Source organism: Mytilus galloprovincialis, chromosome 6 (assembly GCF_965363235.1).
Source record: "Mytilus galloprovincialis chromosome 6, xbMytGall1.hap1.1, whole genome shotgun sequence".
In the NCBI taxonomy this organism is placed as follows: domain Eukaryota; kingdom Metazoa; phylum Mollusca; class Bivalvia; order Mytilida; family Mytilidae; genus Mytilus; species Mytilus galloprovincialis.
In genome coordinates, this window is record NC_134843.1 from 81,603,653 (window position 1) to 81,618,065 (window position 14,413).

A 14,413-nucleotide genomic window follows, 5' to 3' on the forward strand; every position below is an offset into this window, starting at 1 on the left:
TGTCTTCAAAAAATTTAAATGCAAGAGTCCTTTTTGCAATTAGATTTCTTGTACCATAACATCTTAGCATAGAAATGAGCAAAAAGTAACACATTTTCATTTCTGATAGCTTCTGTTTGCATTTTTATATGTCAATATGGGCTACCGCCTAAATCGACTCTAAATAATTCTCAGTACTACATGGCCCAAGACCATTTTATACTCATGTGGTATGCTTTTTGTAACTTTTCTATACATTTAAAGTACATTTTATATATATGATAGAATAATTTAGGCTTAAAAAACTTCAAAAACTTCAAATTGGCTCAGAAAAATGTATATTTATATAAGGCTTCCCTGAATTGGAAAATCTCTATTTACAGGCATAGGCTCATATAAATTTGACTTTTGAATAATTACAATACATCTGATAAGTAAAATGAGTGTTCAGATGCTTTTAATACTTAATATATAATATTCAAGAGCATTTAAAAAGCAAATTTTTGCAAAATTTCAAATTTTTAGGCCAAAATTTTGAAAGTTGAAGATATTTAATTTATACGTCAAAAATAAACATCCAAATGTCAATACTAAAATGACCCTAGTTTCTCTACCATATACCATATGGCCATGAAACTTTGCAAAGTATCTCATAATTGCCTTAGCTTAGGTTATGCAAAGTTTTATAAAGATTGGTCAAGTCTTTCTGTCCTATTAGGTCCAAGGACACAGTTATTGTCCTTTGGTTTTCATTTGCAAAGTATCTCATAATTGCCTTAGCTTAGGTTATGCAAAGTTTTATAAAGATTGGTCAAGTCTTTCTGTCCTATTAGGTCCAAGGACACAGTTATTGTCCTTTGGTTTTCGTTGTCTACGAATATAGTCCCTAGTGTAAACAGTGTATAACTTGCATTTTTTATTTAATACACTTTTCCAATTTATTTCTTGATATTAAATGCATGAAATATTAAGTAGGGGGATGTAACTACATGTTAAAAAAATTTGGGTGCTGAATTTTTATGTTAAGTAGTGATTTGGTTCAGTTGAAAAAGGTTAAATTTTATCACGTCTAAAGCTGTCAAACTGAATTTTACACCCCCTTAACACAGAATTGTCAATATTTTGAGTTAGAGCTGGTAGAAGTTTCTATAATTTTGATATTATTTGTCTCACTGGTAGTACACTACACTGTAAAAATCTTTTTGAGAAAGAGCAGGTACGATTTTTTTAATTTGAATTTATGGTCTTAAAGAAATGCACTACGAAATAACTGTGTTCTCGGGCCATTAATATATATTGAAAAGCAAAAATGATCATTGATGAAAGATTTAAGCAAAAAAATAAAGGCAGGTGATTCAGGCTCTTGAGAGCCCCTTGATATAGCTGCTTCTCCTCTAAGCATGTGGGACTAAAGAGTAAGAGCAAAGACTCAACATCTAGTTGGAATATACAATCCAGGTACAGTACACATAAACAGTCTGATTTAGCTGGTTGGTCTAATACAAAGCAGGATTCATATTCAATCACATATACCTGCTATTCTCCTGGTTCACTCATCAACATGCACTTATCTTGATTTGCTTGTACTACTTGCCACTGGACATCAACCTTATCTATCAACACATATTAAAATGTAGTTGTCTTGATATGCTTGTAATACTTGCCACTGGTCATGAAAATCCATTATTGCACATTAAGATGTACTTGCCTTGATTTGCTCTCTATAATTGCTACTGGTTATCAAACCTACCCACCAACACACAATATCGTATACTTCTCTTGACATGCTTGACATGCTTGACATGCCTGCGACTGGACCTCAAAAACAAATTCATTAACACTCATTAAATGCACATGTCTATATGCGTGTTATACTTGCTCCTGGACATCAAACACAACCATCAAAATACGTTAACATGTACTTGTCTTGATATGTTTGAAATACTTACCACTGGACCTCAAACAAATCCATCAACATGTACTTGTCTTAATATGCTTGTAATACTTGCCACTGGACATTAAATATCAATCAACTCACATTAAGATGTACTTGTCTTGATTAGCTTGAATTCTTGCTACTGGACAACAAACACATCTAACAACACTCAAAAACAAATCCATCAATACATATTAACATGCACTAGTCTCGTCTAGATATGCATGAAATAATTGCCATTGGATACTTTATAGCTATTAATCATCACTTTTCATGAATATAGAATGTACTTGTAAATATAGAAAAGAAGATGTGATATGATTGTCAAGAGAGACAACTCTTCATAAGACAACACATGAGACAGAAATTAACAACAATAGGTCACCGTACGGCCTTCAACAATGAGCAAAGTCCATACCACAAAGTCATCTTTAAAGGCCCCGAAATTACAAATGTAAAACAATTCAAATGAGAATACTAAAGGCCTTCTTTGTGTACAAAATCATTAACGAGAAACAAATATGTAATGTAGCCACAAACTACAACCACTGAATTACAGGCTCCTGACTTGAGAAAGGCAAATACAGAATGTGGCAGGGCATACTATAAAAAATAGTTGGAAAAGGCTTATTAGTGCTCATCAGATGGATACAAATAGAAATACATATAACAAAAACACAGAGTGGATGTGAGCGGGTACTTGTACATCCCAACAACAAAAGACACCAAGTACAGATCTAAGAGTACTTGCAATTACTGACAGTTAGTTATATATGGGCCAATATTAACTAATAAATATCATGCATCTAAGACTAAATTATCAATCAGAACACATCCAACATCCAATAGATTTAGTGTAAAGACGGCATAAACAGTAAAATCAGTATATGATTGGCAGAGAAGTTCAAAAATTAATTCAGAAAAAAAAGTTCTTTTTCAAAATACTTGCAATGAAATTTGCCTTCTGACATTCAAATATAACCTGCTGAAACACTGGAATGTTTAATACAAAAACTTTATTAAAAGTTTGTGCACTGAAAACAAATCAATCATTTTGAAATGTGATTATCAGATATGGGATAATACTTGAAGGTAAATTGCAACTGGTATGAGCAATATTTTAGCCATGAGCAGGACAAAAGTATAACTAATTTTGAAATGTCAATCTCAGAATTGCTATCTGCTATTGTGATTAACATGCTCCCTGTGTGGCTTTGACATTGACATTTATATATATATATATATATAAATATATATATATACATGTATATGTGTTAGCGGCAATAAGTGAAATTAGGCATTAAGCTTAAATCCTAGGCAATAAGCTAACGCCTAGGCAGCAAGTCAATTGCCTAAATGATGTTAGGCATTAGTCTTAAATCCTAGGATTTAAGCTTAAATCCTGAAAAATGTGTGCAGACATTACGCTTAATGCCTAAAATGTAAATGCAAGTAAATAAAAGACATTTATTCATTTAAATTAAAATACATGTGTTACATAATAACATTATGATAACTGTGGCCTGTTTATCGACACTGTCCTAAGATTATTCCTATAAGATATTCTTAGGACAGACAGAAAATGTGATATCGTTAGGATCAACTTACGACATTTCTCAGCATGCTGCACATCGAAGCTATCTGAGGATTATATTAGCTGGGATGTCTTAAGTATTGGCTTAATAGGAAAATAGCAAACGAAAAAAATGAAATATTGTATCAAATTCAACCAAAAACTTTAATTCATAAACCGATTAATTATTAGAAAATAATTAGTTAAAAATGAAAGGTTAGAAATAATTTTTATATTATAATTGTAGATCTAAACTCTTTGAAACAAAATATACGTAAAAAAATATAACTACGTTTTATATTAGAATTGAACAAAATAATTGTAAATAGTAAAACATAAATATTTAATCGGTAAAATCATTTTATGCTTTAAGGGACCTGAATTCGAAGCGTTACGTTTTCATACTTAAAAGTTCATAGTAAAATCTCGTGCATCTTTCATATAAATACTTCAACTATTTTATTGTATTACTACAAATAACATACGTTTGAAAATGAGCAGAAGAAAAAATTAAATTTCACCGATTTTAACGATGCAAAAGTACAGGGCCCAGTGTCATCCTAAATATAAAAAAGAAGATGTGGCATGATTGCCAATATGACAAATCTCCATGAGAGACCAGAAATAAATTCATTAATTAAATATGTTATTTATATTAAATGCATCAAATAATAATTTAGAAATATAAACACTTGATAGAAATTTGTGTTAAAAAATCATTTTGTTTTCACAAATTGTGGAACTATTAGCAAAGACAATTTACTTATCCAATAAAAAAATGAAAAATGGTGTGATAAAAAAAAATCATATCTTAATTTTGACCATGTCCAACTAGCTCGACTAAGGAAGTGTGCAAATTTTCAAATAAATATTATTATAATTATTTTATAGAATCTCCCCCTTTTTCAATTGGATACAATTACTTTTTTTAAGTCTTTTTGATACTTAGTAATACCACACAAACATGAAAAAAGTATGAGTTAATTCTGTTTTTCAACTGCTAAAATTACTACATAAACCTAAATTTGAAGATCTGTCAAATGAATGTATATTTATAAAAGTAGAATTAGAAATATAATTAAAAAACGACTCTATAACAAGAATAAATCACCCAATATGCATAAATTCCAGAGTTTACTTATTGCCTAAAATTATGTACGGCAATAGGATGAATAATCATCATCAGATTTCAAGCAATAAGCTTAATGCCTGAAAATTTCAGGCAATAACTTAATGCCTAGGCGTTAGCTTATTGACTAGGATTTAAGCTTAATGTCTAATTTTACTTATTGCCGCTAGCATATATATATATATATATATGTTATATATATATAATAAAAACTATAACACAAATTCCCATACGTTTCGGCCATTACGGCCTTCTTCATTGGAATAAATTACAACATTGAAACAACAATTACATTGCTTGGATACATTACGTTATAAATAAATTTGGTGTATTTACTGTCTTCTGATTGGTTAAAAGTATTAGTTTTATTTTCAATGTTGTCAATTTTTATGGCGACACGCCCACTCTGATGTTGTGTATTCATACGCCAACATGTGTGTACGTACGTTGTTATTGTTAATATAAATAATATAAAAAGTTCTTTGAGTCTTATTTTTGATAGAAATTTATTTATAATGAATGGCAATAATTTATTTTGAATTTATTGACCCATAAAATTAATTTTTGACTTTTCACATTTTACATAATACGCTTCGCGCATTATTCAATGTGAAGAGTCAAAAATTAATTTTATGGTTCAATAAATTAAAAATAAATAATAGCCATTCATTAAATAATAACTTCTATGACGTTCATTTGCCGCGTTTTCGCTTTTTTAATATAAATATTTTTATTATCGTTCATACATTGTGTTGAGTCCTTCAGGTTCTAAAGTTTTTAATTTTTTTATCCAAAAGGCTTCTTTAGTTTTTCTGTAAGTTTCTGTCCCAAATACTCTTTCTATGGCGGTAACTTTAAGATTGGTCATTGAATGAATGTTCTGAATGAAATGGTTCGCTACTGGGTCTTCTGTTTTCTGTGTTCGTATTTTTGAAAAGTTCAATAGCATTCGTTGATATAGTGTATCACCCGTTTGTCCTACATATATAACTTTTTCACATTTTGTACAATTAATTGCATATACCACGCCTACGGTTTTACAATTTATTTGTCCCTGAATGGTATATTCTTTGCCGGTGTTGTCACAAAATACCTTGGTTTCATTTATATGTGAGCATAATGCACAATGTTTACCACTTGGTCCACATCCATTAGTTTGTTTATAAAATAGTAAATTATGCTTTTTGTGCACTAAGATGTCTTTTATGTTGTTATCACGTTTAAATGCCACGATAGGCGGATCGGGGAATATTTTCTTTAGTCTTTCGGATTGATGGTCGGAGAAACTTACAGAAAAACTAAAGAAGCCTTTTGGATAAAAAAAATTAAAAACTTTAGAACCTGAAGGACTCAACACAATGTATGAACGATAATAAAAATATTTATATTAAAAAAGCGAAAACGCGGCAAATGAACGTCATAGAAGTTATTATTTAATGAATGGCTATTATTTATTTTTAATTTATTGAACCATAAAATTAATTTTTGACTCTTCACATTGAATAATGCGCGAAGCGTATTATGTAAAATGTGAAAAGTCAAAAATTAATTTTATGGGTCAATAAATTCAAAATAAATTATTGCCATTCATTATAAATAAATTTCTATCAAAAATAAGACTCAAAGAACTTTTTATATTATTTATATTAACAATAACAACGTACGTACACACATGTTGGCGTATGAATACACAACATCAGAGTGGGCGTGTCGCCATAAAAATTGACAACATTGAAAATAAAACTAATACTTTTAACCAATCAGAAGACAGTAAATACACCAAATTTATTTATAACGTAATGTATCCAAGCAATGTAATTGTTGTTTCAATGTTGTAATTTATTCCAATGAAGAAGGCCGTAATGGCCGAAACGTATGGGAATTTATATATATATATAGGAATGTTTCCAAAAAGCCACAACGAGAAAAAAAAAATCCATTCTAATCGGGACAGTGGTGTAACGGCATTTTGAAAAGACCATATTATATTCCCCTGGATGAGATTTGGATTACGAAAATTGACAACCTATGCACATTTGTCTTGTCAATCTAATTAAAAACCGATCTCTCATCACTCCTGTTTCTGATATGTCGCGTGGGAGATCTAACGAAACCCGCTTTGAGGTCACATGTGAGTGACCTCGTAGGTGTGTCTTTTTCGACCAATGAAATTGAGTCTTCCACGATGTTGGAAGTTTAACGTAAGGCAAAGGGATGTAACTCATTTTATTTACGACGAAATCGTCAGTCAAAATAATTCATAAACTTTTTTGATTGGCTTATTAATAGGTCGTCAACTCATTTGCATATCTTTATAAATTCATGACTTTTAGTTCACTTACATGTGACCTCGAAGCCGGTTTCGTTAGATCTCCCACGCGACATATCAGACACAGGAGCGATGAGAGATCGGTTTTTAATTAGATTGTTGTCTTGTATGCATCAGTCTCCTTGCCTCACATAAACATGTGTAACTGGGGACTTTACTGGTATTCGCTCCAAACTGTTCAATTTTTAGAATGGGTTATTAACAGCAAAAACAAATAACAGAACAAAAAACAAGTGGATGTTGCTGATGATTCTTTCATTACTGTCAGTGACAAATATTACACACATTTTAGGAGGATCATTGTAAAGTGTTTTGAATATGAACCCTGAGACCTGTTTTTTTAGACAGACAAGCTGAGTTAGATTCTTAACGTGATATGTAACAAGGCAACAGTACACAAGAAGACATTGCATGTTACCTATCAGGCTATAGTGCATGATATTTATAGTATAACTAATCGCCGTATTTGAATATCAAAAATAAGACAACGCGTGACCGAACGACGCATGGATTAAACGAGTGCGCAGCACGAGTTTAATCCATAGCGGCGTTCGGTCACAAGTTGTCTTATTTTTGATATTCAAATACGACGATCAGTTATTCTTTTTATTACATTGGCAAATGCCTTTTTTTTATGAAATTAATGTAGAAAATGTAAGGAACTATATCTTTTTCCTACGCATTGACAATTTGTTTTGATCCGACGTTATCGACGTCTTGACAACGCCTATTGTTGTATGACGTCAGAGAGTGAAATAACCACGTTTATTTCACATGTGAAATTATCGGTTTTTGTCTAACTGGGAAATCAATGTAATTCATTGCAACCAATGTCATAATTTTCATTCTTTCGATAATACATGAAAAAAAAATCTTATTGAGGCCCTTCTATGAACGTAATGTTTTGAGTGGCTATCGTTAGACCCTATGATTAGGCAAATGACAGAATTTGAACGATATGGAACTCTTTCGAGTTTTGTTATTTTTTTCCAGAGATGAAAAGATGTCGGGCGGATGGAAGGACGAAAAATGAGATGGTCCTTTTGGCCAGATAAACCAATAAAATACGAAAGAATTGCGTGGAAACCTTAATCTCACAATGCGACTACACAAAAATAAAAACAAATTATCAAATTATTATATTTTTCTCGGCGTGTTAATGGCATCCTGTATCTGTTGGATGTGTACTTACTACTAAGGAATACAAGATTATGAATTGCCAAAGACAAAATTTTAATATAACAGTTACAATTGGCTTTGAACTATAGCTTTCAGTAATTATATGACTGCAAATTACTATTTGTCTTTTTGCACGTTGTTCTAATCATCATATATGTACCATTTTGTTCTTGTATGCCCTGCCTTTAGATCATTGAGACTACAGTTTTTACAAAAAAATATTATTGTTCGTGGCCAACTAATAGACAGCTGGTATTTCTTTTACAGGCTGGCTCAAAGAGTCTAACTAAAAAAATCACGGTGTAAATTTCTTAATGCGGCATGTAAGTTAAGATCACAAATAATCATTGCATAATAGTTGTAAATGTTGCAATTATGTGCTTATTATGACCATATAGTGTTGTTCTCTGTTTATTTACTGTCATTATTGTAATTGTATATTATGTTATTTTGCTATAGCATTATGTTTGCTTCTGCATTAAAATATATTCATTCATTCATGTCTATTTGTTGAGGCTTGGTCTTTCAAACTGTTAGGTGTATGGAATGATTATAAGGTATACATGTTTGTCTAACAAACTGTTAGGTGTATGGAATGATTATAAGGTATACTTGTTTGTCTAACATGTTTCAAGTCATATGATCTTGACGTAAATTTCATGTTTAAAAGGTAAGTTTTTGTGGTTTTGTGTATTAATCAAATTATACAGTTATGGTAATATTTATCGGACACTTAAAAGCAATAGGGCCACTATATGTGGTTCATGGAATGATTTTATTTCTGACTGGCAGGTGTCATCTGACCTTGACCATACTAGTAGCATTAGGCTCAATATGTATTGCGTTTGAATAGATTGTAAGGTTTACATGTCTGTCTGTCTGTCAGATTTCATACACCTTTACCTCGTTGTAAGTTGTACACAGATGCAGATTTAGGGGGCAGGGGCGGGGCCTGCCTTATGCTTGATATATGATAGATGCATATACTTTACACCTTTTACTTGTAAGTATCACTCAAAACGTTGAATTGGCCTGTTACATGGCCGGCACTCGGCTAACCGAGAGTTTGGTCGGTTAATCTATATTGAGTATGCGGCTATATCGGCGGTTGGTCTGTTAATCGGGTTGGCTAAAGTCTGTTAATCAGGTGTTATCGAGAAAATCAGTGCACGTTCAGTATGTTTCATTGTATAACTTTTTAAATATACTTTTATCATAAAAATTATTTATGTCTGACAAAACAATTCAATGTACTGAATCCAGTGGTGTAATTATTTTTTTTCTAGCTTCGATAAACGATCTATAAAATGAAAAGGCGGGTTACTCATCAATAAATTTATACACATTTTACACACACAAAATGTACACAAAGTGACACGTTGGTTGAATTTGCTTGTATGCAATATTTTGAACGTCGAAAAAAGACAGGCATTATGTGTGTTAACCATATTAATATCATTGTGTGAAAAATCTACACGAAAATCTGTATTTTGGTGACATTAATCAATTTTTATGTAAAAACCTGGTCTGTTAATGGGTCGGATGTATAAAACCCGGTCTGTTAATTGGTCTGTTAAGAGTTATGAATGACAAATTGTCAATAAAAGTATAATTTTATTGCTATATGGGGTGTTATCGGATCAAATGGGTAGGCTCAAGACGAGTGGCTAAAATATACGGAAACAACACATAAACAACGAAACATAAATAAACGGAAACAACACATGAACAATGAACAATTTAGACAATGGAAATTGAAAATTGATAAAAATGGTTTCAAAAAATGTAATATTAAAGTAACATAAATTTCATCCAAGAATAGTCGCATATATCATGTGGATTCTGTTTAATTGTCATGAATGACACCCATTCGTCATCTACATTGGTAACTAGTATATAAATCAGAGATAAACGTCGTAATGTAACCAAACAACAGTAAGTAAAATATATTGAGATTCTAAAATATAAAGAATAGAGAAAGAATAATGAGTAAAATAAATAAAATCTAGGGAAAAGTGACATACAATACAGAAATAAACAACACCCCCAATCTAGGCCCTCATGGTATACACGAGAATCTGGATGGAGACGCATAATATAGAAAAATATATATGGACAGTAGAGAGTGATGCATTGCTAAAAAAAGAGAGAAAAAATATTATTGTTTAAGAATACAGACATGAAACATTCCTGGGTGTTGAAACAGTAACGGATTGCAATGTTTTCAAATTGGTGATAAATGCTAGACGTTTACATGCGGACAACTACAGTTCCTCTATACTTATGTAGAAAGGAACTAAACGGAATAAAATGAATTAAAATTTAAGATAACCAAATATAGCTGTATTCGCTCCTTTCCATTTACTTCTTTATAATGATTTGTAAAAAAAACTGATGATGAAGTAATAGAAGAAAAGAATCAATTGGATGATGCTGACGAATTAGGGTTTAGCGTCCAGTGACAAATAGCATGTGCATAGACACTTTCAGTCGGATTTTAGAACGTGCTACTTTGAACAGACACATAAATTCATGCATATTCCAGTGGCCATATTTACGCTATATTGACGTGACACACCCTTCAATAAAATGCAAAGAAAATCAAAATAAAAATGCTTTTACTAGAAGGATACTGTTGCACCGTATTGTCATTTTTTTTTACTCAAGAACATCTCATTCTTAACTTTTTCAATGGGAAAATATAAAGGTAGCAAAACTATTGTCGTGGCTAAATAACTCTTAACTGACACAATTTTAATTGCCCAACCCATTAACAGACTTTATTCCCATATTTTCCCCTAAAACGTGCTATTATTCACGTTATTTTACAATTATGAAATATTTACTAATGCCAATTTTTTTTTTAGAACCAGAGTACTATTTTGTGTCCTTTAAAAGATATCTAGAATTGTTTGTTTCGCCTTTTATTAAAAAAATTGCTATGCGTATAAGCATAAATACTACATACTTGCGCGACGCCTTTTAGTTTTACTGAAAACTGCGCAAACTATGAAATTTGTTTACAGGTGGAAAATGTTCTATGATATATATCATTTTGTCAGACACTTTTCTTTTTTTGATTTGGTTCTTATAATTTGCCAAAAAATCTGTATATTTAACAGAGTTTAACATTAAATTGTGCATTTTACTCTTAACAGACGTATAACCAACCCGATTAACAGACCAACCGCCCATATAGCCGCATACTCAATATAGATTAACCGACCAAACTCTCGGTTAGCCGAGTGTCGGCCGTGTGTTAGCGACCAGCATGTCAGTAATCCAGCACGATTTAAAAGATCATTAAAACAATCAAACATTCTGATGAATCTTATAAAAAATTAAATGATACAGACAATGGATTGTGAAATTTTTATTTTTGGTATTTTAATTATAATAACATCTATATTATGTTTTGTTATGTGTAGTAACTTGCAAATACAGTAATGATGTACAAATCTGATGTACAGTAGTTGTCGTTTGTTCATGTAATTTATACGTGTTTCTCGTTTCTCGTTTTTTTATATAGATTAGACCGTTGGTTTTCCCGTTTGAATGGTTTTACACTAGTAATTCTGGGGCCCTTTATAGCTTGTTGTTGGGTGTGAGCCAAGGCTCCGTGCTGAAGGCCGTACATTGACCTATAATGGTTTACTTTTATAAATTGTTATTTGGATGGAGAGTTGTCTCATTGGCACTCACACCACATCTACCTATATCTGTTATGGAAGGAATAGAAATAAACAGAATGATCTAAAGACAAAAGACGACAAGCTATCATGCATAACAGAAAGACATTTGGTTGCAGAAAGTAAGTTTAAATTTAAATATGTATATACACTATATAGAGTTTAACCATTTACATCTCATAAAAGGGATAGCAAAGTTATACGATGTTGTAACACTATGTACATTATAAAAGCATTGAACTAGGTCCATTTTTATAGCAAAAACTAGGTTTATTTGTATAGCATAATACTAGTACATTTATATAGCATTCCACTAAATACTAGTACATTCTTATAGCAGATAACTGTATCCATTATTATAGCATAGCATTAAATAAATATCCATAGCAGTCCATTTAGAGCATTCTGATAGCATAAAGCTAAGTACATTATTAATTCTTATCGCACAGCATTAAGCATTATTATAGTATTCCATCAAGTACTCAGTCAGATGTTTGAGAAGCACTACCCTTTCTCTACCAGATGTAAAAGAGACTGGATCAGTTATCTGTGTTAGCGAAACTGTACCCTTACTCAATCATCACATGCATATGAGACAACTTGGGTTTTCAATCAGAATGAGAAGCTGTACCCTTACACTTTCACATAAAGATGACAATTTATCCGTACTCAATTACATGTATGATAAATTGTATTGTAACTCAATAATGTAAATGACATACTAAACGTATTAGACGTATATTAGCCTGTAAAGTTTTCCACATCGTACATTCCTTTATCATAGCACATAGGTAATTTCTTATAGCATAGCACTTAGTACATCATTAAAGTATTCCACTTACTACATGTTTATAGTATAGCACTAAATACATACATATAGCTAACTAGGTCAATTTTTATAGCATAGCAATAAGTACATACATATAGCATAGCACTAAGTACAAATTGTCATACATATAGCTAGGACAAGGTCATTTCTTATAGCATAGCATTAGAAATATTAAGACAAAACGATCTGACCATTCTGATAGAATGGCACTAGAACTAAGTACATTATTATAGCATACCACTAAGTACAGTAGTATAGCATAACACTTGGTACATTATTATAGCATACCACAAAGTATAGTAATATAGCATGACACTTGGTACATTATTATAGCATACCACTAAGTGCAGTAGTATAGCATAACACTTGGTACATTATTATAGCATACCACAAAGTATAGTAATATAGCATGACACTTGGTACATTATTATAGCATACCACTAAGTGAAGTAGTATAGCATGACACTTGGTACATTATTATAGCATACCACTAAGTGCAGTAGTATAGCATAACACTAGGTACATTATTATAGCAAGAACTAGGTCAATTCTCAAAGCATATCACAAGGTAAACTATCATAGCATAAAGCTAGATCCATTCCTATAGCATAGAATTAACTAAATATCCATAGCAGTCTATTTAGGACATTCTGATAGCACAAAGCTAAGTACATTATTAATCATATTATCTTGCAAGTTACATTGGAAAAGGTTGTTCATGTATAACACATTTTTGTGTTTTCAATACTGTAGCGATTTTAGTTTGATAGTATAATTCATTATTATGTAAGATGTCTTTCTTTTAAATACATTCGGGTATTACATTTCTATAGGACACCGCCCGTTATTCTTATAGATTTGAACGGTATATATATATTACTTAAATTCACCGCCCGGTACCTTCAGAACCGCCCGTTACCCCATATTTAGAACCGTCGTGGTACCGTCCGGTACCCGATCTTTAAAACTGCCAGGGTACCGCCCGGAAGCCCATCTTTAGAACCGTTGAGGTACCGCATGGTATCTTTAGAACCGCCCGGTACCCTTTCTTTGGAACCGTCGGGGTACCGCCTGTAATTACGTATATAAGGGCAGAGGCGGATCCAGGGGGGGGGGGTCCGGGGGTTTGAACCCGCCTTTTTTTTTTGGACGATCAATGCATTTGAATGGGAGCATATATTTTATCATCGCCTGAATTATCTGAGGTTTTAATAAACTGATGATAAAAAAAACCTTTTTAAAATGGCTGGATCCGCCACTGAAGGGGATACGAGAGAGATCAGTGAGAAGGAGAAAGTAAGCTAGAAGACTTGAGAGCTATATTGTGTTAGTGAATAAGGATTATTGTTCAACTGTTTTGTTATGTTAAACTGATATTATACATTTACGTGACAGATTACATAGTGATTTGAATTGAGACTTTGTGTTGTGGTTTGTTTTCTTTGTGCCATTTGAACATGGATTTTACATAATTTACGCTACCTCAAAATAACACATCGACACACAAGAATCCACAATACAATACAATACATTGTTTTCTTTGTGCCATTTGAACATGGATTTTACATAATTTACGCTACCTCAAAATAACACATCGATACACAAGAATCCACAATACAATACAATACAATACAATAATACAATACAATACAATACAATACAATACAATACAATACAATACAATACAATACAATACAATACAATACAATACAATACAATACAATAACACAATACAACAATACAATACAATACAATACAATACAATACAAT